Raw genomic sequence first — 26886 nt, 5'->3', positions numbered from 1 at the left:
AAGGAACTATCATTAGAGTGAACAGGCAACCTACAGAATGGGAGAAGAATTTTGCAATCTGTCCATCTGACAAAGAGCTAAAATCCAGAATCTACAAAGAACTTAACATAATTCACAAGGAAAAAAAACAAAAACAAACAACAAAAAAAACTGCCCCATCAAAATTGGGTGAAGGGTATGAACAGACACTTCTCAAAAGGAGACATTTATGCAGCCAACAAACATGAAAAATTGCTCATTGTCACTGATCATTACAGAAATGCAAATCAAAACCACAATGAGGTGGTCTTTATTTTTAAGAATGTGTTGCTTATGTGTGAATACATGTATGTAATTTAAAACTACTTAATACACAAACTATATATATATTTGATATATGTATAAGTATTTTGCTTTTTGATTTTTAAATGTCTTCTGATGAAAAGTTTTGCAAACATAAACATGCAAAATGAACCTATATAACAATTGCCCAACTAAAAATATTCACAAGTTTATTAATTTTGCTTTGTTTACTCCTTGTTGCCCTGCTATCTAATTTTTAGAAGGGTTAGATCACTTTAAATAAATGCCAGTTGTCATATAGTTTGTGAATATTATTTTAATTCATGTATTACATTATAATCTTTTTTCAAAGACTGCTCTTTCAAGACCGCATTTCATTTGTGTGAATAATTCTATAAACAACATTGATTAAAAGCAGTGGTGGGCTGGTAAGTGTTTACCAGCTGACTCTGAAACAAAACAAAACAAAACTCACTTTTTTTGTTACAGTTACCAATTTCTGTGGTGTAAATACTCCCATCACTATCAATTTGACATCCCTAAACATTGATTTGAAAAGAGATGCTAACAACAGTTCCCCTGAGCCAGTACAAGCTGGCTTCAGCACAGCACTGTATCAATCTGCTTATTTAATTACATATTTTGGACATAGAAATATATATTTCCCTCTGTAACTCAAATATTAATGTCCTGGGTCATTCTGAATGTGGAATAAATATCTTACTTCTGTAAATATTTTAATTTATATTAGCAAGTTAACAAAGTGTTTTTGTCAAGTTACTGTGTGGGAGGAGTAGAATATATTGAGTAATGATTTCTTAATTAAATTAAACAATGCCATATATTTCTTCATGACATCTTGTACCAGTGAACACTCCATAAAAATTAGTTCAGTGAGAAAACTGATATATTACAAAATGTAAATGAAGTTATAATTATGCAAAAATATATATTCTTGCTTACACATAAGACCAGAGAATTGGGTATTTTATTTAAAATAACATTTTAAAACTATATAGGTGATTTATATTCAAAACTTAAAATGCCTGAGGCTGTTCTGTTTTCCGGCATGTGAGTCATCTAAAATCAGGAGATGGAAATTCAAGGGGTATGATGTTAAATAATGCATGAGTGATATAATCTTATTGTGTACCTCATTAGTAAAATGCTACAGGAAACTAATTTTTTTAAAGGAAAGCTTTCTTTTCTTAGACACCGTTTTTCAGCATCATCACATTTAAAGAGTCAATTTTCAGACAACCTGATGGGAAATCATATGAAGTTATAATGCAGTACAGACAGTTGCTATTCTGTAGATCAAAAGGAAAATCATGAATCTCATTTCTGATTCAAGCTTTAGTCTCTTTCTCTCTCTTTATTTCCCTTCTTTTTAATCTTCTGCAACAAACAATCTTAAATCTCTTCCACCTAATAAAATGTAGATTACCACCTCTTGGGTTCAGAGTTATTAAAGGAGTTTTATCAGCTGTTGAACTATGCAGCATTCTGGTAAGGAACTGGTTAAATAAACAATCATCTTTTTCTTTATCTCTTGGCTTCCACCTATAATTAATGATCTCCATCATCTTATCTTACACACAACCATTTCTTCATAAACAAATACGTAGTCTGGTGCAGATGCAGCTGAGTGTCCTAAGAAGCCAATACAGCAATTTTGCTGCATGTTAAAGCCTGCAATTTCATGCCTAATACTTGGCATTGTAACCATGGTATCTGTAGTGAGATGCTGGATTCAGAAGCATCAAGCAGAAGGATTATTTCTGGGGTATGTTGTACACAGTCAAGAACTCTAAACAGGACAAATTTTCAGAGCAAGTAAGAAGGTTGTGTGTAATAAAAAGATGCACCTTATTTAAAAATATTGTGTAGAGAATTTATTTGAAGCTCTTATGAGAAAAACAGTTATTAGCAGGATAGTATATTCTATAGATGATCATTGGTTGTTATAGTTTCTCTTCAAATAAAAATATATTAGCTGAATTTCCTCATGTCTCTATATTCAGAAAAGAGGTGCCCCAAGGAGTAACTGAGTTGTATTTTATCAATTTGTAAATTATGATATGCCTATGCACGCATACATATAAATACAAACATATAAATGTAACTTTTTTGAAATAATATTAACTTTTTCTGATTTTAAAGAATTTGAAAAAAAATTCCAGCATGTTAATTAGACTCTGTGTTGGATATTTATTTTTATTTTTTTTTGCTGCTTAGCACATATTTTCCCATTATAACAACTTTCCAGTCTACCTTTAGGAATGTCTTCCACTCATTTTGTAGAGGTTTGGTAGGGCAATTAATCTAGGTGGTCCACCTACAATTAACAGAAACCAGAGGGGTCACTACAAACTCCTTTATCCAACTATCCCATATCAATTGCCCTGTCTTCTCCAAAATTCAACTAGGGCAAACAATAAGATGACCTAATCTTAAGTAATAAGGCTACCTCTCAGGTTATGAATATTATCTCTTACAAGAGATTGAAACATAGACCAAATTTTTTTTGTTCATTCATTTATATCTTGTCCCAGTTTTCCTGGCTTAAAGCTTGAGGCTTAATTTTTACAATAATTAAAAGACCTCCTCAATGAACTTAACTAAACCAGATGCAATCTATTTAGGAGGGAATTTTAACTACTTCCTTAGGGAGAAAAAATAAATAATTTTAAAAGCTGCCTTGTGATTTAAAGTAATGCCCCTCATTACTTTTTCTTTGCTCCCTTTTATATTATTCATAGGTATTATAATAGAAAAGAAAAGATGGTAATTTCTGTCCTAGATCACAAGTCTCTGACACTGCCATCTGAGGACAATATCTGTCTGGAGACCATTTATGAAATGAGACACCCAGGAGTTATTCCAGGATGCTTTGAAACCGTATAGGGTCAGAGGCTGGGGCTGTGATAGCTGAGTCTAACCAGACTTAATGTCAATAGGTTGTTGCTTGACATATTCTATTAGACATTATTATCTGAAACTTCTGTAAGAACCATGATCCTAAAAAACAAAACAAAACAAAAAAAAACAAATCTTCTTTAAGAGTATTTGTATTATTAATTATAGAGAAAACTTTTGATTTTTCTTTGGTTCAGTTTTGTTAAAAAAAAAGTGACTGAAAGTGCTGTATTCTAAGCTATTATTGATTCAGATCAAGAACAAGGAATATTCTTGTTTCACCTTGGATAAGGTGCTTAACCTGGACCTTATTTTCCTTACCTGTAATAAAACCCAGGCTAATTATCCATATAACAATATGTTTGGCCCATGAGTTAAAGCACCTTCCATTTTCTAGTTAAAATGAAATATGTAATATATAATATGATTAAACAATAATATGATTATTAATCTTTTTATAATTTAATTGTGTAATATATATGACTAATCATTATAATTTAAAGGGTATAATAAGCGAGTAGAATAACTATAGTTATAATTATATATTCCAATAACTATATTGGAAGAATAGCTATATTGCAAGTATAATGGGACATCAGGTATAGGTTAAAAGGTATATATTAAAGTTACTCATAAGTATCCTGGAAAACATATTAAATATTACTGAATATCCTTTAATGCAATTAGTTTCAGAGGTTTATATGCAAAAGTCGGTCATTTCCCCTTGTAGCAAGCAAGGAAGCTTTCTCTTGTTTTCCCTATCTTCTTTTTCCAGCTGAGTGTATATTTTTGAGTGTTCTGCATGTTTTTATTCAAGTCTTCTAAAAAGGGAACAGGAAGAGATCTGTGGCTTTTGGAAAGACAGACAGGGTCAACTCTCCCGGTAGAATCTTTAATGCTAGTCCTCATTTGAGCAAGCCATTTGAATATAGGCAATTTACATCATACTAGCATCCACTCTTTAATTGCCTGATTTCTGGATGAGTTTATCTGCATGATGTCAAAAAAAGGTTAGAATTTTTAAAAATTTATTTTAGCAAAAGGGAAATAGTCAATAAGAGGATATGATGCAACATTCCCTGTGATTCTTGATTCTTGCTGCTTGACACTGGAAGAGACAATTATTATGTTTTTTCTGTGCCATGGCACATAAGGGAAAGGATATCTGCTCACTCATTTACTAATTTATTCATTTAACAATTATATGGGTTGTGGTCATGCTTCATGTTTATCCAGTGGATGACATCTACAATTATGAATTCTCCATAGAGCTATCATCAATGCCTTCCCTGGGAGGAAGATAAGTTCCCAGTATTCCAAAGTGAATCTTGTGTTGTAAATGTTGATCTTGTTTTCAGTCGAGTTCACTAAAAAAAAAAAAATTATCCTGAACCTAATTTGCTGAATTAATTTTACCTGGAATATTTTAAAACCTACTCCAGGAAACGAATTGACATTTAAACATCTTTCAATCGGAAAAGATGTTTCAGATTCCAGACAAAGGGCTCAGAGTTAAACTTTGTAATGCAACTTAGCTGTAATTTAGGGTCTGGCTCTTCTAAGAAATAGACTACAGAGATCATCATGTTATGGCAGGAGTAATAAGAATAATGTAAGTTATATTTTCTTGCTTTACTATCTTGAAATCCCTAACACGAATTAAGAGTAGTGTTTGATGAAAATCACTGAACCAAAAAAAAAAAAAAAAAAAAAAAAAAAAAAAATTTGAAATGCAAGTGTCATTTGTAATGCCTTTAAGGGATTACTCCTTAATCCCATGCTTGTAAATAACTCCCGGCAACATCATTAAGAAGTAAGCGTGTCTCTGGAGAAGTACTTAAGCAATCTGAGGTGACAGTACCATAGCTGGATCTGCTATTATGTATTATGCTGAATCATAGTTAGGAAGCGCAGCAGAGCCGAGAATGCTGGGTAAAAACTGCAGACAATGCATCGATCTGGAGGTATTAGCATGGCTCCTCGGAGAAGTGGTCATGTGCAGTGAGATGGGGAGGAAAGGAAATATGAACTGATAAAGGAGATGAAACAAGAGCAGATGTAGTAAAACAGAGTTAGCTGCACATGAAGAGGCAGTTGCACAGGGCTACAAAGAATGTATTGATCTCTTAACCTGTTTCTGTTCATTTTGCCATCAGGTGGTCTTCGAGTAAAACTGTATGAAACCATTCTTTTTGTTTGATAGGGACCAGTGTGGTCACAATCACTTTTGACCTCATGTATATCTAGGGAATTCAAAATTGCACATGCACTCATTAGGCTTAGGTCAACCTGGAGGGATACTTCCAAAGACAAATGTGTGAGAATTGCTAAATTAGTGCTATAAACCTTACCTGCTACGGAAGCCCAGAGCAAATTGCCGTCGAAGCAAGATTAACTTTGCAAGCAGTGCTTAAACTGAGCCTTCAAGGAAGGTTATTATTTAGGTTGCAGAAGACAATAGGCTATTCTAATGAAAGGACACTGAGTAAAGATGTAATATGTAGATTGAATTTGGGAGATAATAACGCCATCATTTTGATATACCAGAAGAATTCCTCTGGACAAGAAACTAATATTCCTTTTTTGGCTATATTTTGGTAATTTTTAGTTTTTTCAAATTTCTCGTTCCTCCCAGTTCAATGGCTTATCCTCTGAAATCTGAAAAGTAGACTTCAAGGAAATACATTTTAGTTAACTAATTAATTACTTATTAATTAATCATTAATTTATTCAACTTGGAATGTGCGAGGGTCGGTTTTATGTGTCAGTTTGACTATGGTATAATCCCTAGTTGTTTATTCAAACACTAATCTTGGTGTTACTGTGAAGGTATTTTGCTGATGTGATTAGAGTATATAATTGGTTTATTGTAAGTAAGATTGTCCAGATAATCTGGGAAGGTTTAATTAAGCTATTGAAAGGCCTTAAGAGCAGAACTGTGGCTTCCCAGAAGAAATTCTGTCTCTGGATAGCAGCCTCAGTTTATGCCTGAAGGCTCCAGCCTACCTTTCCTGATGGCTGATTTCAGGCTTTAGATTTACCTGACCTGCTCATAAATGACATTAACCAATTTCTTGCAATACATCTTTATATATGTATGGATATAAGTATCCTATTGGTTCTGTTTTTCTGGTAGGACCCTGACTGATACAGAATGCCTTAACAAATAGATTTCTTGGGTGTTTGAAAACACTTTAATTTTTTAGTTGGAAGATACTGTGTGAACATTAAAGCTTTTTTCAAAAAAAGACTAGATCTACTGAGAGTGCACGGGGTAGATGGCAGGAGGAATGTGTTAAATTCCCTCTGTTGGCAGCAAATCTGCCTGAGATGTTGATTGTTTTTTATTCAAATGAGAGATTTAGGATTTAGTTTTATATAATTTGAGATAGAGGAGGATAGAGTAGGAGGTCCCCACTGAAAGAAACAAGGGGCCTGAGAAATCAGAGTCAAAATTGTAGTTAAACATCTGTTAAAAAAAATCTAATGATTGAGAATATACTGAGGACACCAAGTCTGAATGCATTCATAGCAGGGGGTTTTGCATTTCCATAATGATTAGTGATGTTTAGCATTTTTTCGTGTATCCGTACGTCATTCATATGTCTTTTGAGAAATGTCTATTCAGGCCCCTTGCCCATTTCTTAGTCAAATTATTTGTTTTATTTCTGTAGAGTTATTTGAGTTATTTATATATTTTGAATACTAATTTCTTATCAAATGTATGGCCACAAATATTTCCCCCCATCCCATAAGTTTCTGCACTCTGTTAACTGTTTCCTTTGATGTGCAGAAGTTTTTAATTTTGATGTAATCTCATTTGTGTTTCTTTGCTTTTGTTGTCTGCACTTTTGAAGTAAAATCTAAAAAGCCATTACCCAGACCAATGTCATGTAGTTTTGTCTCTATATTTTCTTCTAGTAGTTTTATAGTTTCAGGCCTTATGTTGAAGTGTTTAATGCATTTTGAGGGATTTTTTTCTATATGGTGTGACATAAGAGTCCAAATTCATTGTTTTGTTTTTGCATATTGACACTCAGTTGTCCCAATACCATTTATAGAAAAGACTATCCTTTTCTCATTATACATTCTTGGCACCTTTGTTATAAGTTAATTGGCCATAGATGTGTGCATTTGTTTCTGGACTCTCCATTCTGTTTCATTGGTCAATGTGTCCATTTTTATGCCAGTATCATGCTGTTGTAATTACTATTGCTTTGTACTATAGTTTAAAATCAGATACTGTGATGGCTCTAGTTTTGTTCTTTCTGTTCATGATTCTATTGGCTCTTTGTTTATTTTTGTGGTTCCATATGACAATAGCCAAGTTATGGAATTAACTTAAATGTTCAACAAGGAATTAATGGATTAAAAATGTGGTTTATATACACAGTGGTACACTATTCAGCCCTAAACAATAACTATATTCTGTCATTTGCAACACCATGAATAGAACTGGAGAATATTGTGCTAAGTGAAATGAGCCAAACATAAAAATATGAATACTGCGTGTTCTAATTTATATGTGGAATCTAAAACAATTGAAGTCAATAAAGTAAAGAGTAGAATGGTGTCACTAAATCCTTGGGGTCAAGGGGAATGAGGAGACAATAATCAAAGGGTACAAAGCCTCAGTTATATAGGAGAAATAAGTGTTTTTATTTTTTTAACTTTGATAGCATAACATGCTGAATATTGCTAATAATTGAGTGCTGCACATGTTAATATCACTGAGAGTAAATTTCTAATGTTCTCATCACGAATAATATTAAGTATTTGAGATGCTAGATATGTTAGTTAGTTTAATCATTCTATGTTGTATTAAAAATCATAACACGATTTTGTACTTCATAATAAATACAACTATCATTTGTCAATATAAAATGCAATTTAAAAACAATAATAAAGATAAAAGGAAGCAAAATATCACCATAACATAAGAGTCTTGGTGGCAGGTATTTTAGAGCAAGCTGGAGATAAAGTCAAAGCTAGAATAAATCAGAGGTGAAAAAAGCCACAGTTGGTGTGGTTCCAGGAAGATTCAGATTGGCTTCAAAAGCCAAAGATGAGATACCATAAAAAGAACCAAGGCAGCTTTGGATGCCATAGCAATACATCATAAATAAAATAATAGATGGCTTAATCAAGGCAGCGTGGAAGAGAATGGAAAATAATGACATAAAGGAAGGGGACATTACAAAGGAAAACATATTCACATTTGCAGGAGAGTTAATGTGAATACAAGGAAATTGAAGTAATATGCCCCTGAAATAAAAATATTTAACACATGAGACCAAATGTATACAGATATATAGCATTTTATAAATCTTAGAGCAACGATCAGATATGACTCAAATATTCTGATATTTTCTGACTTCAATAAAATTGTAAACATATTAACTATTAGACAATGAGTTTAGACTGCTTTATTTAAATCTAAGTTTATTTTCTCTCCCTTTAAAAAAATTTACCAGCGCTCTATTTCCCAGTGCTACACTAATTAAGAGTAAGCATGCTAGCATATGGCCTTGATTCAGAGACGGTCTGCTTTTAAAATAGTAGATCTTCTGGCTTGGTGTGGTGGCTCACGCCTGTAATTCCAGCACTTTGGGAAGCCAAGGTGGGAGGATCACCTGAGGTCAGGAGTTGGAGACCAGCCTGGCCAACATGGTGACACCCCGTCTCTACTAAAAATACAAAAATTACCCGGGTGTAGTGGCAGGCACCTGTAATCTCAGCTACTTGAGAAGCTGAGGCAGGAGAATTGCTTGAACCCAGGACGCAGAGGTTGCAGTGAGTGGAGATCACGCCATTGCACTCCTGCCTGGGCGCGAAGAGTGAAACTCTGTCTCAAAAACAACAACAAAAAATAAAACAAAACAAAAAACAAACAAACAAACAAAACCAGATCTTCTAAGAATTGAGTCAAGTTCCTTTACTCTCATTTTTGACAGACCAAGGCAATCAGATTTCTGGAGCATCACCTTTTGTATGTGACTTCAAGGTTTTGTCCCTCAAACTATCAATAATTTGACAAAACATCCTGGAAAATGTGACAGACATTGTATGTTTGGTGGCAGTCATCTATTTCACACTCTTTAAAAATGAAATAGGGGCTGGACGCGGTGGCTCACGCCTGTAATCCCAGCACTTTGGGAGGCCGAGGCGGGCAGATCATGACTCAGGAGATCGAGACCATCTTGGATAACATGGTGAAACCCCATCTCTACTAAAAATACAAACATAAATAAATAAATAAATAAATAAAACTGGGCACGGTGGCAGGCACCTGTAGTCCCAGCTACTCGGGAGGCTGAGGCAGGAGAATGGTGTGAACCCAGGAGGCAGAGCTTGCGTTGAGCCACTGCACTGCAGCCTGGGCGACAGAGCAAGACTCCGTCTCAGAAAAAAAAAAAAAAAAGAAAAAGAAGGAAATAGGCCTAAAATTTTGGGATTGGATGGTGGAAGGAATATTAAATTTGCAAGGCTTTAGTTGATGCTACTAAGGAAGAAGCATTTAAGAAAAGGTTATAATAAAACATTTTTCTAAGTTGGTTTAAATCAAATTTACTTTGGAAATGGAGTGTTTAACTCCTCCTTCTTAAAGTATTTGGCTAACTATTAATACAGTGCTTGACATTTGGAGTCAGAGTAGCCTTCCAATCCTAGCTGTATCACATAGTAGCAAGGTGATATTGAAAAAATGCTTGACTTCTAAACCCCTATTTTCTCACCTATAAGACGGAAAGGGAGGGTGATAAGAGAATCTACTTGCTCAAGTTCTTGTAAGTGATAAATGCAATTAAAAGCCTAAATACTGCTACATTTATTCTTTTGTTATTGTTACTGATGGACTCAACTACGCTAGTTTACCAGGTACATTTTATTTAGTTCACAGTTATCGTGAACTAGAGTCTGGAAGAAAGAAGCATGTCTGGTGTTTGCAGTTCAGTATATTAAAATTTAAATATAGTCATGGTGTCCCTGTAAAGTGTGCATGGTTCATATTAAAGCAGTTCTTACATCTCTACAAAAGGATATACTGACAACAGGCAAATGATGTCCGGTGTGACACAGGTGTGGGAGTACTGCCTTCTACATTGAGAATTTTTACAAAATTACCCTCAACCCCAGGGGACCTTGGAAGCATTCTGTCTAAGTAGATTATTGTACAATACTTTACCATCTAGCTATGACTTCCTGAGGCCCTCAAGCTTGGTTTAATGGTTTAAGTTTCAGGTCAGCCTGAGTGAGTAGGAGTTACACTTTAGAGCATTGGCAACCTCAGGCAACTGAAGTTATTCAGAAGGACTGCATCTAAATGAGTGAATGCCCTTGTTAGGGTTTCAGAACAGCTGTCACAGAGGCTTTACATTGAAATGAACAAACTTTTTGTGTTTAAAATGAGAGTATCATTTACCAGGAAGGGCAGCATAAAAACTGTAGCCAGAAAAGGATAAGAAAACATTTCTTTTGGCCTCAATATTATATCAATTATTATGCATATTAAAAATAAATACTATAAACCAAAGAGAGAATATCAGAAATAGTCATTACAGAGATGAAACTGCATATCTAAAATCCTTTCTCAGGAAATCCCCTTGCTTTAATAATCTGATGAGCAAGACATAAAACCTGATTTGTTATCAACATTTAAAAAGCATTTGCAATATACCAAACTGCATTAGGTATGTTCATTTAAAATAATTAAGCTAAAGCATATCATAAAGAATTACTAATGAGCATCATATGAAAATAATGAAGAAAAGGACAGACCAATGGAACAAAATTGAAATTTGAGACATAAATATAAGTACTATGCTTCATACCAGGCATTATTTAGTATACGCTAGATCTGGCATTTCAAATTAATGAAAAAACGTGATTAATGGATTGGAAAGGGTATTGAAAATTCTATTTGCTTAGAAATAAATGGAAAATTTTCTCCTGATGTATCAAAATAAATTTCACATAAGTTACAATTAATTTTTAATGGTGCCATAACAATAGAAAAAAGTGAATATTTATTTGATTTTTGTTATGCAAAATTCCTTCAAATGATGGATAATAATTGCTTTAGATTTTTTTTTTCCTTTTCCACATTTATTTCTTTTCTATCAAACATACTAAACAGGTAGCTGGCTCTCTAGTATTCTGGGAAGGACTGTGGCACAGCAAAACATAAAAATCATTCATGTCTACTGTGGAGTTTTTCTTTCTCTGTAACCAGTGCCCTGCTGGAAACATATTGATAGATAGTTTAAGGAGGAGGGAACTTTCACTCTGCTGCTTTCATTTGCTTCTTTCCCTCTGAATACAGCCTACGAACTGTGGCACAACTCTGGAGAGCAGGCAAAGCTCTACAAGAAGTAGAGTTTTCAGGCTGGTTAAGCAACTGAAAGAAAGACAGCACAAAGGAAAAAAAAATTTCACATTTTCCAGGATGTTTTGCCAAATTATTGATAGTTTGAGGGACAAAACGTTGAAGTTACATACAAGAAGTGATGCTCCAGAAATTCTAGAAGTAACCTCTTCTACTTCCTACAGGTGTACACTCCTGCCTGTATTTAGGCAGTATTTCCCTGCCTAAATATGGGGAAAACATTCTCTAGGTCACTAAATATTTTCCTAATTACTGAATACTATTTTATATTATATACTACATTTTATTTAATCATATGCCTATTTTTGAAAATTTAGTTGTCTTCAATTTGTATTATAATAAATGCTAATTTAAGAAATGATTACTTGTTTTCAAACATAGTCTCAATTATTTGCTTAAAATGAATTCCTACTTTTGCCAATCCAGAGTAAAAAGATATATATATATATTTAAGTTTCTTGGTATATATGGGCATATTGCTTTATGGACAAGTTTTGCTAATTTTGAAGCTGACACAAAATATGTGAGATGGCTACCTCATGATACCCCTGTCACCATTATCTTTTTTCTCCATTTTCTTCCAATTTAATGGGAAAAAGCTTATATTCTCATTGTAGTTTGTATTTTTACTACCAGAAATGATGCATCTTATAAAAACATGCTTTTCTATTTGCATTGATTTTTATTTGGAAAGAAATGTTCATTTTTGTGTGTTTAAATGGTTTTAATATTTTGTAAGAACTTTACGCACATTAAAATATCACTTTCTCTATCAAATTTGTTCCAAAAATATTCTGCATTAGCATTCTATTTTTAGTTTTATTCTAATTTTTAAAAAGAACATTAATTTCACATTTTGATATAACCCATACTATTTTTAATTTCCTTTGCATTTTTAAAATTAATATGTTTTAATTCCATTTTAATTTAAGTTTAAAAAGTTGCATATATTTTATTCTATATCTTTATGTCCTCTGATTTTACCATCAGTTCTAATTGATATGGAACTTATGTTGATAGGTTACAGTCTAAAATAATTTTCCTCATTTATTTATTCAATATTTCTATGCTGACATCTATTATCAGCTAGTCACGTGCCGTTTTCTGGGTCTAAAATGGTATGAGAGACTATGCCCTGAAACATTTTATTCCTTTAAGCATGTTATGAAGAAGTGAAGAAGAAATTATACTATGGTACTATAAATGCTGTGATGGTACTGAAGACACTGTGCTGTGGGGTATACACCTGTTGGAAGTAGAAGGGGTTACTTCTAGAATCCCAAGAGGTGTGGTCTAGGCTGAAACAAATAATATTTATGGAGCTTGTTTACCAAAAAATGACAGGAAGGAGATTCTATGAGAAGAGCAAGGTACACAGGAATGCCTGTAGTTGCTCATGAAAGAAGTCTGAAGGTGTGTGAGAATGTGGCCCATTTCAGGAGGTTGAAATAGGTCAGTCTGGGTGATACAAAGAATATGAAGAAAGTCACAGAATAAAAGCCAAGAATGGTAATCAAAAGCCAGACTGTGGAGAATTTCTTGAGAGACATTAAGGAGATACGATTCATTTACCAATGGCAAAAACACATTAAAGAATGTTGTAGGGACAAAGCATCTGAGACTGTCCCTCAGTCTGAGTTTCTGAGGAGTAAGGCTGGACTAGAGAATCACACCCCACCTGTGACTTGTGACACCCATATTGGATTGTGCTGTGAGTGAAATACAAACGCTCTTTCTGTTCAACTACTAAAACTTGAGGGTAATTACTAGAAGAGCAAGCAGTTTGCTAGTCACAACTAGCAAAGAATAAAGAATATTTCCATTGTTAAAGTGCAAATCGTGCATTCGGTTTTCAAAATAGAATGACTGATTTTTAAATAAAAATCTATGTGGTAAGCCTTACTATGATGGCAATAAATAAGATAGTATCTGAATTCTAGATATATAAACAGATTTGATGGGATTTGACAGTTATGGGTGGAGGAAATGTTAAAAAGGAAAAGAAAGTTAACTGTAAAATAACTTTATTTAAAAAATTGATATCTAGAACTGCAGTTTGGGAGTTTTCTCCCTTTTTGGATAATCTTCCCTTATGTTCAGTACCCAGTTTCAGTCATGAATAAAAATCACTTTAATGGTTAAGTAGTAAAATGAATGTGGTGAAATAGTGAAATGAGTGAAAGTCTGCTTTCAAAATGATCAAATATATTATATATAATATACATAACATATATAATATATAATGTAATATATAGTGATGAAATATTTCAACTCTGCCTACTAAAGAACAAAAATTAAGTGTGTTATAAAATTGTATTCTTATATACAAAAATGGCTGTTTTTAAATTAAAGTTTCCTGCATGGCTAGGGAGTAATAGTTACTGTGAATGTTGATACAGTTTAGTAGAATTGCAGTGCTTTAAGAACAAAGATATTTTTGACTGTTTGTCTTCTTCTCTCTAATTTTCTTCCATTTATCTCTAAGGCTCTTACAAGAACTGAAATAAACCATAAAACAATAAAAGATCCACTTTTAATATAACATTGCTATGATATTATACAAATAATTCTTCATTTATTAATGATCAATAATCTAGATGCCTGCTTTCACATTTTAAAAGATGTACCTGAAACCATAATTTGAAAACCCAAATTCTTATTTTTCTTTGGGTTTATTAATGTTTGGTTGTGTTGGTTCTATCACCTAATAAATATAGTTACGAAAAATTAAGTGATACAGGACTAAACTCTATTATTGCAATGTCTTTAATTATGTGAAATGGTAATGGGTTTCTCTCAATAGGTTGTTTTATTTTTATAAGGTGCTCATACTATCGATTGAAATGTTGGTTGAATGAAGAATTTCCCTTTTTAGTGTCTACTAATAAGCAGTGTAAACAGAGAAGTCGACTGAGGTTCGCAGGCTGGGGAATAGGGTTGGAGTTTATGCCATTATCTGCAGAAACAAACTCTACAGGCAGAAGCAATCAGCATAGATTAACTTAGCCTATGGAGTTGAGTTTCTGTCAAAATACTGCTCTACATTTCACCTCCATTTATAATTGCCCTACAAGTTATTATTTATTATTGAACATGATTATAAATTCTTAAGGAGAGTAATGTAATTTATTTGAAGTAATGCTGTACTATTGGCTGTGCTGTATATTCAAATTCTTGAAATTACTATTCTAACTTAACAGGGTAACGATGTTATTCAAGACTCATTTCTTCTGGTAACGATGTTATTCAAGACTCATTTCTTCTGGTTCCAACATCAATATATTTGTTTCTTTTTGTTAACACATTACCCTTATTTATAGTCAATAAGAAAAATAGTTTTAAATTAAGTAAACTCTATGAATTAATCTCTCTGAATAATTTGTATATCTGTTGTAAAAATAACTAAGCAAAGTGACTAACTGGATGTAATATGTAAAAAGCCATGAACTATTTTGGGCTATTAAGTCTTGAAGGAGTTTTCATCTGAATAAGATTTCTATAGTTGTTACAGAATGGGAATCAACATTATATAAAATTTCTACGTCATATAGCTATTATGAGAATACTGTCCTGATTTTTTATGTTGCAAAATGAAGTATGTATAATGTATTATACATTAGTACTATGAGAAACATACCCAGTGTTACCTAACAAAACATTTGTTTAAAAAGTAAGGAAAGTACAGGATAAATAATCAGTGGAATTGAATTGAATGCCTCTGGTATAACTTACATTAAACTAGGAACTATGTAGTATACAATTAGGTACTATGCATTGTTCCTTATGGTTGGGAAGACCAAAGTATTGCATGAAAAGTAACTAGATTAAGAAGACAAAGTAATAAGTCGCATGGTAATTGAATGCAGTGGAAGTTCATAGAAAGGTAAGTACAATCTTTATTATTCAGAATATTTTATTAATCAGTTTTAACTTAATTTGGGGTGACAACACAGCACAAATATTGTTTGGATTATTAAAGAAAATGACCCATGCTCACTTGTAAAAGATAAAGAACATGTGCATTTAAGTTGAATGTAGCTTTGTCTGTTAATGGAATCAAAGGGTGGAAGCAACATACTGTTTTTCAGTGAGAAAAAAATAGACTAAAGCAGGCAAGATTAGAGAAGGCTTAAAAGGTATGGAACAAATATATATAAATCCATATGTATATGTATATGTATATGTATCCCTTTCTCTTTTTCTTACTCATTTCATAAGATTCTGAACTCCTCGGTTAATGGTGGAAAATCCTTTGTGAATGTTGACCTTAATTTATTTTTCCCTCCAAAGACATAGCCCTTTCCATCCTAAACCAGCTTTTCTTAATCACTTAAATAATGCATGCAGGAATGAATGATTTTTCTTTGGGCTTTAATTAACTGGTTGATGCATGGAAAGAGAGCTACCATTATTTAAATATTATATTTTAGATATGAGACTGGGCACATCACATGTTTTATAATATAATTCTTCACAGTAATGCTTAGAGTTAGACATTTTTATCATTTGACATTAGGAATTAGGAACATTTTAGAAATAAGTGATCAAGCAAATCCAGTCGCCTTTAATGCCAAAGTCTATGTTTTATTTTTTATTTTTTTTATAATCAATCTGCCATGTAAAGTCAGTTGTTGGATCTGTTTCGTATATTCAACTTTGCCTTTACCTCCTTCTAAAATAATATCCACCCCCTACTCTCTTATTTCCCATAGCTCAAACGGGCATATTGGCACTAGGTGTCCTTATGCCTTAACTGCCAGTTGATGGAATCAAAGATAGGGACCAGATCGAGGCTGAATCAACTAGTTTCTCTTACTATAGAAATTTGAACCAAGATAGACAGAGACCAATTGAGCTGGTATTGATATTTGGAGCTATAAATGATGAAAAGGTGAGGCCAGAATCACTGGAAAAGCCATGGCATGTTGCAAATGAAAGTTATGTGGAAGTATAAAATATAAGCCATACAGAGAAAGCAATTCCCCGGGGAGGAAAATGAAACTGATGTGGATTGAGAAACAGAGGCATGTAAGAGTCTGTGTCTTTGTATGATTAAAATATCTTTATTAGATCCTCTTGCTTGAATAAGTACAATACTCTAGGTTCAAAATTCCATTTTCATTGCAAGTTGTGAATTTTACATTATTTCACAGAATCTTGTGGTGCAAATGAAAAGCTGCATCCTAGGTTGGTTTTTATCCCTTTGTATACAATCTGATTTTCCTTAGTGGAAGCTTAAAACTTTTCTTGTTTTTATGTATTTGCTGTTGTTGCTGAGGGCAAATATCTCAACAAGAAACTCTGATTAAGGTAAGCAAAATGACACATTTCTTTAGTTCTGTTTAACAAAACTATGATCTAATAATTTTCAGTGCGAATAGAAATATATTGAACTTATAAATAAGTAAAAAATTGACTATCAAAAATTAATCTTCTTCTTGAAGGGATATTAATAGTAAAATAACTAAATCAAAGTTTTCACTGCTGATTTTTTCTATGTATCAGAGAGGATAATAATATTATTTATAATGAGTGAAGAGTAATAATTGCAAAGTTCTATATTCTTTACCCTTGCAATGACTAAAGAGAGCAATGGGAGGAAAAGAAGCATAACTACTTCAAAGACACTTTAAGAATATTTTAAAATACTATTACAATAATATTGGTTATTAGATTTGGGACCAATTATCATGGAAGCAAAGACAAATATGTGGGATTCATTACCACATGCTTACTTAAAAGGAAGCTGAAGACAGAGGAGTCACCTAATGGAGTTTCTAAAGCCCATGCGAGATGAGAATATCCTATTAGAGAAGTTTGTGATAATTATACATAAGGAGTGTCTAATTTAATTCCCTTTTAAGAAGGTTTCTGTCAGAAAGAAAAAGTGGGGGAAGAATCCCTAGGATCAAAGTCAAGTGATAAATAGGTGGAATGAGATTTGCTAGAAACTTTTTCTTAAAGACTATGAATTTGGTTTATTTACAGATTTGTGTCCGTGACTGTTTTTTTTCTTTAAAAATGTTAATAGCCAAAATTTATTGTGACTTCCATAGTCATTTATTCTTCCTTCTGTGTAGAACCTGACCTCAACCTCTTGCTAATATCATGTTGTTTAAATAAAGGGTTCAGTCTTTCCTGTTTACAATCTGGGTAAATGGTGATGTATACTGACCACCAAAGGGCTTAGCTGCTAATTGTGAGAGCAGAAGGATTGGTGTCTAGACCATATCAAGAATGGTAGTCAAGTGAACTTAACTGGATAACTTGTGCCTTTAGAAAGCTAGGAGGCATTGCATGTTCAAGGGCATTGTGATAACCAACCCCACGCATGAAATAACGTATTTTTATAGGTTATTAAGACAGATTTCAGTGCCTACAGAAATTCACATTTTGTAAATGGGATGGTAGTTGGTCAATTTCAATCCAATATTCACCAAAAATGTATAAAATGAAAATTAAAAAATGTCAGCAATCAAAACCAGCTTCCACATGTAATGAAAACACATAGCTCTCAGATTGAAGTGGTAAAATAACAGCATATTAAGTGGTGAAATAAATTAAATCTTATCTTTGTTTGTGACAAATTATTTATCAATGCAAATCCTCTAAAATAATATTTTCATTCAAATTAACATGGTGATTAATAGAATGACAGATGTTATGACAGAATTCTACCATATATACTCAGTAATTTATAGATTCAAAATAATTGGCTGATCTTCTGAGTGTTAACTTTTATGCAACCAGTTTACCTTTCATCTTGACTATGGGCTGGTTTTGCTTAAGCAGCCAGCATACGATCAAGATGTCTTATTGGATTAAATACAAATAAGCAAGGGCTAAGACCTTCTTTTCACAGTAGGTAAAAAAAATAGTTTATTCAGTGAGTCTACCTGTGAAAAGTCTAAGCCCATCATTTATATTTATGATCCAGCAGGAACACGAATTCTAAAGGCCTTCATCAATAAACTGACAAATTACTCAAGGATCTAGAACTAGATGTACCATATGACCCAGCCATCCCATTACTGGGTATATAACCAAAGGATTATAAATCATGCTGCTATAAAGACACATGCACACGTATGTTTATTGTGGCACTATTCACAATAGCAAAGACTTGGAATCAACCCAAATGTCCATCAGTGACAGACTGGATTAAGAAAATGTGGCACATATACACCATGGAATACTATGCAGCCATAAAAGAGGATGAGTTTGTGTCCTTTGTAGGGACATGGATGCAGCTGGAAACCATCATTCTTAGCAAACTATCACAAGAACAGAAAACCAAACACCGCATGTTCTCACTCATAGGTGGGAACTGAACAATGAGATCACTTGGACTCGGGAAGGGGAACATCACACACCGGTGCCTATCATGGGGAGGGGGGAGGGGGGAGGGATTGCATTGGGAATTATACCTGATGTAAATGACGAGTTGATGGGTGCTGACGAGTTGATGGGTGCAGCCCACCAACATGGCACAAGTATACATATGTAACAAAAAATAACCAAAAAAAAAAAAAGAAAAGAAATGAAAACAGCCAACTTTGACAATGGTGACACTGCATTTTTAGTGTTCAAAGAGGATCCTAGTGTCATGATTTGAAAAGTGAGAAGGAAGCACAACCAAAGACTAAGTCAAAAATTTAGCTGCTTTGTCTGTGGGAACTGAGTTGATTTTGTCTTTAATTTTACTTTCTTTTACTTGACCTATCTCTCAATTGGAGATAAAACAATTCATTTGCCATCCTTCTAGAATTATTGATTACAAAATTTAATTTTAATTTTTGGAATAGCTTTATTTTAAATCTCTATTTCAAGATAAAGTTTCTGAGTCTATATCTGAATAGCATTTCTAGCATAAAAATTGAGCAGCAAAAGCTTGATCCAGCTCTCTACTCCTATCTAGCCGTTATTCAATGTTTCTAAAGCTTTTTCTGTCTTTGCAATCAGGCCATATCTTTGATACTCATATCAAGTATAACACAATAAGCTTATAACAAAACAAGTTTTACTTATATGAAAGGTATAACACCTCTTTCTTTCAAGTCCTTTATTTTTTAAATAAACTATAGAATTTATTGCCTGTGTTTTTTTCTTTAAGAGAAAACTTGACCTTGTTACATACCATACATTGTTGACACTTAAGCTGTATCAAAAGCGTTTCTTTTCTTTTTCATAACCGCTTTCTTTCAAAGAATTAAATCTTGTGTAAGAAACCTTTTCACTAAGGGCATCTAATTCTTTATTTTTATTTTCAGTTCTGGGGTACATGTGCAGGATGTGCAGGTTTGTTTCATAGGTAAATCTGTGCCATGGTGGTTTGCTGCACCCATCAACCTATCACATAGGTGTTAAGCCCAGCATGCATTAGCTAGTTTTCCTGATGCTCTCCCTCCAACTGTCCCATCAACAGGCGCCAGTGTGTGTTGTTCCCCTCCCTGTGTCCATGTGTTCTCATTGTTCAGCTCCCGCTTACAAGTGAGAACATGTGGTGTTTGGTTTTCTGTTTCTGTGTTAGTTTGCTAAGGATAATGGCTTCCAGCTCCAACCACGTCCCTACAAAGGACATGATCCTGTTCCTTTTTTTTTTTTTTTTTTTTTTTTTTTTGGCTGCATAGCATTCTATGGTGTATATGTACCACATTTTCTCTATCCAGTCTATCACTGATGGACATTTGTGTTGGTTCCAAGTCTTCACTATTGTGAGTAGTGCTGCAATGAGCACACGCGAGCATGCATCTTTATAACAGAATGATTTATATTCCTTTGGGTATATACCCAGTAATGGGATTTCTGGGTCAAATGGTATTTCTGGTTCTAGATCTTTGAGGAATCGTCAAACCGTCTTCCACAATGGTCGAACTAATTTACATTCCAACCTACAGTGTAAAAGCGCTCCTATTTCTCTGCAACTTGCCAGAATCTGTTGGTTATTGACTTTTTAATAATCGCCATTCTGACTGGCATGAGATGGTATCTCATTGCAGTTTTGATTTGAATTTCTCTAATGATCATTGATGTTGAGCTTTTTTTCATATGCTTGTTGGCTACATAGATGTCTTTTTTTGAGAAGTGCCTGTTCATGTCCTTTGTAAGGGCACCTAATTCTTAATCTTTTTGTGCTATTTTTTTTGTTATTTTCAGTAAACATATTTTCAAAGCTGTATCCAAAGTTAAATTCATGTAGAAGGCCTTTAACTTTGTACAGCCATGGTATAATTTTGTGTGTTCTCTGTACAACTGAAAGGAGAAACAAAATTAAATAATAAAGAAATATAAAATTTATTTTATTTCAAGAGTAAAACAACTAAAACACATTGAACTCTTATTATGGACCGAAAACTCCTCTAATTAATTTTACAGATATCACTATTCAAATCGACACAGATGAAACAAAAGCTTATAGAAGAGAAGTGAATTGCCCCAGGTCATCTGGCACTTAGGTAACAGTCAAGAATTGAATGGTTATCTACTCACAGACCTGGAAACCTCAAGGACTATACTACACTATTTTCAAATATTGCTTTAAATACTCGCTCTCTAGGACAAAAGCTAGATAAATGAAAGATTTAAAATATCAAAAATGTAATTCATTTTTATAAATAAAATGTAATTTTAAAGTGTTTAAAATTCAAAGGAATTTTAATAGCATGTAAATTAACTTGTACCATTCTGTTCTACTCAGCCATTTTATCAAAGTTCTGAAAAAAGTAACAAATATTTTTGTTTGGCCAAACTTTAGTTAGGATTCTGACCCTACTCCAAGGCTCATCTGTGTACTTGCTTGTAAAATCTAGTTTTAGTAAAGAACATTTTAAATCAGTTTAGCTAGAACCCTCATCCTTGATATCTGATCATCTTTGATTACTCTGATCAGTTTCCTCATCCTGTTTTATCCCCAGGTGATGTATGAGAACACTGGGCTGTCTTCAGCAAGAACACTCTTAGGTTGGTTTAGCCAAAATCCTCCTTACCCTTAACGTTTCCTCTTGGCAATTTTCCACTGACCTCCACACTGCTCCTTGGATATACATTCTCACTTGCCCACACTGTATTCAGAGTTGAAACCAATTTCTCTCCCCTACCGCAAGACTTCATTGTAGCAGTCTGCATATATTTAATGTGAATATAGTATTGAAAACTGTGCTTTAAGTGAAACAATGTACAGCAGGTTCTTGAATAACATTGTGTTGTTCAATGTCATTTTATTCAATATCATTTCATTACAAAATTGATAAAAAATAATATTGTCATACATCATTTCTCTTAAATTCGCAATTTCCAAGAACCTATAGATGATGTTAAGTGAGGACTTAGTGTATATTATTATATGGAATTACACCTTACTGCACTTTCAGACTGAAAACTAATTGTAACCAGACAGCTATTGTTGGTTGTTTAGAATTACTCCTTTTAAAAGCACTTCCATAAAAGTTATAAATAGTAAGCCTTCCCTATTGCAGGGGCCTAAAGAAATAAGTTGTTAAATATGCATTAAAATTTTATTATTATTAAAAGCCCTGGAATATATATGTCCAATGCTGAATTGTGTAAAAAGCATTGAAAAAACATGTACTTGAATAAAAAAAAAAAAAAAAAAAAGCCACTTTAAGCACCATCTATTCCCATCCTGGTAAAAGGCATTCAGCAAACGGCAAAATGCTCTTCAATTTTTATTCAGTGAAAACTTGCTCTATAGTGTTACCTTCTGAATTCAGTATCTTTTTCTGAATGATAGCTTTCCACTGTCACCCAAGTACAAAAAGCCAGTGGTAATAGTCATAGTGTGTGATTCCTTATCCATAGTATCGTCATGTATGGATTTAATTAAATCTGGAAAGGTTCACTTCCACAACTGCCTGTGGCTCAGAATTTCCAGGTTGCAATCTTGATATCCAGACTATAATAGTGTCTCTTGCTGTGTTAAGCAGCTATTCAGTATGTGTAGTTGTTGGGCTTGACCTTTTCGTCGTCTAGTGCAGATTAACAGAAGGTAGAGTGGCTGAAAGTCTCACTGATGAAATTTTTGTGCTTGATTCTTAATTCTGAATATGGTGGTAATAATAGTTCTTGGCTTAAGCACAATCCATTTGAAAAGTTCTGTAATTGCTAAATTATAATAATCATAATTATGTGAGATGTCTGCAAGAGAAGACATCAGAAAATATACTTTTCTGTCTTAAAAGGATTTTTATTTCTTCCATTTCAACATGCCTGCTTGAAGCAATATACAGCCAGTATTTCAATTCTGAAATCTTTCAGAGCCTATCACTGCAATCACTTACTTGGAAATAAGGAAGAACTTCCCATTCCATCGCCTCCTGCAATATGAGAGTGTGTGTACCAATCTTTTGGATCTACTGGCAATCAGTAACAGGATAGTAGCAAATTACTTGATTTGGTAAAGCAATGACTTAAAAAATAGATGGAAAAAGTATATTCCATCTGTAAAAAAAACTATGAATAATTATGTACATTTATACAACTTTGCACTCAACTTGGAGACCATCTTCCTTCGTGCAAAAATGACACTTTTATGGATTAATCATATTAAAGTTTGTGTATGATCTAATTTACTAAATATGACTTTTAACCCAGGACGCTTGCCCACTTTTTTTTTTACCTAGTATAAGCAGAACTAGAGTGTAAGTGTTTCATCATCATAATCCTTTGTAGCACCTTGGAACAATTATTCAAATATTTAAATCATATTTTATGTTTACAGCTTTGAAAATATTTTAAGTATTAATATTTAAATGACAGTGTTCAAGAAATAATTCCTAAGTGGGAAGATAATTTCATCTAGCAGCAACCTAACCTTAAAGAAGATTAAAGTCTAAATACAATAATAATGTAATAATAATGTGGGCTGAAAAAGAGTGATGTCCTGTCAGATACATGTTAGTGGCTTCCATTAATATTAAGAGATGACTAAATGAGCATATTTGTACAACCTGGTAAATATTGATAAGCAAGCATAACCCCAAAATATAAAGCAATAGATATATTTATGCATATATTATAATAGTCATACATGCAACAAGTCTTACTGAAAAGAAAATCACACATTTTGAAGTTTAAATATATTTTAGAGATATTTTATTCTCCTACATTTTCTCCATGACTAAACTGATGTTCAGAGTTATTAAGAGTATTTCCAATGGTCACAAATCTAGATCATAACAGAACAAAGAATGTTACCCTCACCCATTCTTCCATTTCTCTTTTGTTTTCTGGCCAGAAAGATCTAGTTTTAAATCCTACATCTACCATCCAATATTTTTGGGACCTTGGACAATTTACCTAAGCCATATAGAACCAAGTTTTCCTTACTTTAAAGGATGAAAAAATATTAGAAGAGTTAATAGATGATTACAATGCATGGTCATATTGTATATAATCAAAATTAGTAGATATTACTATTAAATGTTATTTTTATGACTTTAGTCAGGAGGAGTTAACTATCCTAGGCCCTAGTTTTTATATTTATGATTAGAGAATAAAGCAAGAAGCATGGACTCCCTGGGGTTTCTCTGAAGGGAATACATTTTTATGCAATGCCCTTTGTGTGCATAGCAACTAGAGTTTTAGGAAGTCCTGTCTAAGTATTAGATGACTTAAAAGAAAAAGTCTAATTCAATACTGCTTCAGTCTTTAATATTACTCAAGGGTAGAAAATTTGCAGAAGTATCATTTTTCTTTAGCAGAAAAGCTTAATGAGCAGCAGGTATGCAGATTTGAGACTAGAATTAAACTTCCAGTAAAAAGGCAAAGCCTAAAGAGCACTCTCTTCAAGAGAGAAGGACAGAGGATTCTGGCATTTAAGGTATACAGGTTAAAAGGCACAGAGCGTTGACTTAGGTGAATGAAACATACTCAAAGAGAGCAAATGCAACCAGCAAGGAACTTCTCATGTGGGAAATGGCTTAATGATTTTCAGAACACATCTATCTAATATTAAATTTACTCTAATGAGGTATGTTCGATACTGCCATGAGTAAACATTGAAGTTAATTTAGTTCTTTTTTTTTTTTTTTTGAGATGGAGTATCACTCTTTTACCCATGATGGAGTGCAGTGGCATGATCTCAGCTCACTGCAACATCCACCTCCTGGGTTCAAGTGATTCTCCTGCCTCAGCCTCCAGAGTAACAAGGTTTATAGGCACCTGCCATCATGCCTGGCTAATTTTTGTATTTTTAGTAGAGACAGGGTTTCACCACTTTGGCGGGTTCTTTATTTAACCAAAACTTGTTATCAATACTTAAGTTATGCAGAGTTATACTAACAAAAAATTAATATATTGATGCAATTTGAATATTTTTGGTGAACTGAAAGAATGATATCTAGCCATAATTATTCCAAAGCTTATAGTCTGTAGGTTTGTATTTTCAAAATCATTATCGGCCAACCAGGTGACTGAAAAGGGACTGGTAAAGGGGCTACAGAAAGCTCTCCACTGTGAACCATTGGTACAATAGTTGAGCAACTTAACTCAGAGATGTCACTCACAAAAGAACACATTATCCCAAATAGAATGGCCCTGTTCTACTCTGTAAGAGCCTGTCCGGTTGCTGCACTTTTCTAAGTCAATGAATGAGAATACTCTCTTAAGTAGAATACAAGCTTAAGGTCTCTGACAAAATAATAGAATACTTAACGAATGTAACATGCTCTGTTTATGTTATATTTGTTCCAAGATAACATCAAGTGCTATACACTGCCAAATAAGCAAACTTAATATCCTAATCGGGGAAATCAAGGAATACCTTCATGGAAAAAATAACACATACAAGGAGAAGCTGGTAAAGACAATAAAGGAATGGAATAGAATGTTCCAAGTAAAGATGACATTATGTGTCACACATTGCATCCCTGAGAAATGGACTGTGCCTGAAGCAGTCTATTAGGAAGTATTTTGGCATTAACATCTGTTGAAGGAAAGAGATAGAAACAGGAATGAGCAGAGGAGAAGTCAAGCTACGATGCCATTGCAACAGAAGCCTCATCCAGTAGTATTGGGGGCTCTGAAGGTACAATGACTCTTCAGATTTGCCCTAAGTTGAGGCTAGAAATCCAAGCTTGTATATGTCTTGTCAATAAGCAATTGGACACAGATTGTTTTCTGCATCCCACCTGAAAGCTTGAATAGCTTTGGGTGAGGCAATTCCCCTTTCTTATATAACTGAAGGGAGCTGACAGTTGAGATTTATCTCTTGGTGGCAATTGCAGAAGCTGGAATAATAAGTCCTTCATTCCTGTATTGGGATCTGGGCAACACTTAGCATACACCACACCAAGTTTAAAATATTAGAAGTGATTCTGAGACAAAAGAAATCCAGGATCACCGACAAAAAGAGAACCCAAAGGATGGTAGTAAAACATAAGACTAGAAACAACACCTGACGCTAGATCAAAAAGGATAGGAAAATACGTTTCAGGATTCTGGACTTCAATTTAGAGACAAAGATAAATCACTGGGGCTTTTCAGCACAAGGCAACATGAGTAGACTTGAATTGAAAGATCATTTTAGCAGCTTTGTGGAGAATAGAGTGGAGAAAGCCAGTAGCAGTTCAGAGCAATAGAAGGAGAAGGAGGAGTCTGGGTAAAGACATGGTGTCCTGGAAGTAACATGTGCATGGGGAAATGGTACAGCTCCATACATAGGTCTGGAATTGATGAGCACTTTTCTAGAGGTTAAGATTTGAGTGCGAAGTCAAGGAAATAGATGTGATAATGGTGGGAGTGAGTAGAGCGTCAGCAATGTAAAGATCCTAGAAAAGAAACCTTAAAGTATTACAACCTTTATTAGCCAGCAAGGGAAAGAGAGGCTGACATATTAGAGAGAAATTGGAGAAGCTGGCCGGAAGAAATCTAACATGGTGTTTCACTGACATTAAGGGCTATGAGCCTTCCAAGAACTAAAGAAAGGGTACCATTGCTATGTGATGCTGAATGATCAAATACAATCAGGAATGAAAAGCATCAATTATATTTGGCAATATCACAAGGGCAATGATTAAGAGGTAAATCAGGGAATGGTAGCTTTAACTGTTTAGTTTTGAGAACTTGGGATTTTTCTTGACTTTTATTTTCTCCATAAAGTTAGCACAGGTAGTCTATTAAGAAAGTAGAGGGAAATGTAAGATTTGAAGCTATGGGAGTTTAGCCAAGAGATTATAATGGCAGCACTCCAAATTGAACATAGCAGACCGTATATACTTGTTTACCTCTATTAGCTTTGTAATACCATGAACATGACAGTAGCAAGAATTTTCATAAAGGCATAA

This window comes from Macaca thibetana, chromosome 8 (genome assembly GCF_024542745.1).
Source record: "Macaca thibetana thibetana isolate TM-01 chromosome 8, ASM2454274v1, whole genome shotgun sequence".
Taxonomy (NCBI): Eukaryota; Metazoa; Chordata; class Mammalia; order Primates; family Cercopithecidae; genus Macaca; species Macaca thibetana.
The sequence above is the reverse complement of the archived record's forward strand: the minus strand, read 5'-3'. Positions refer to the sequence as shown.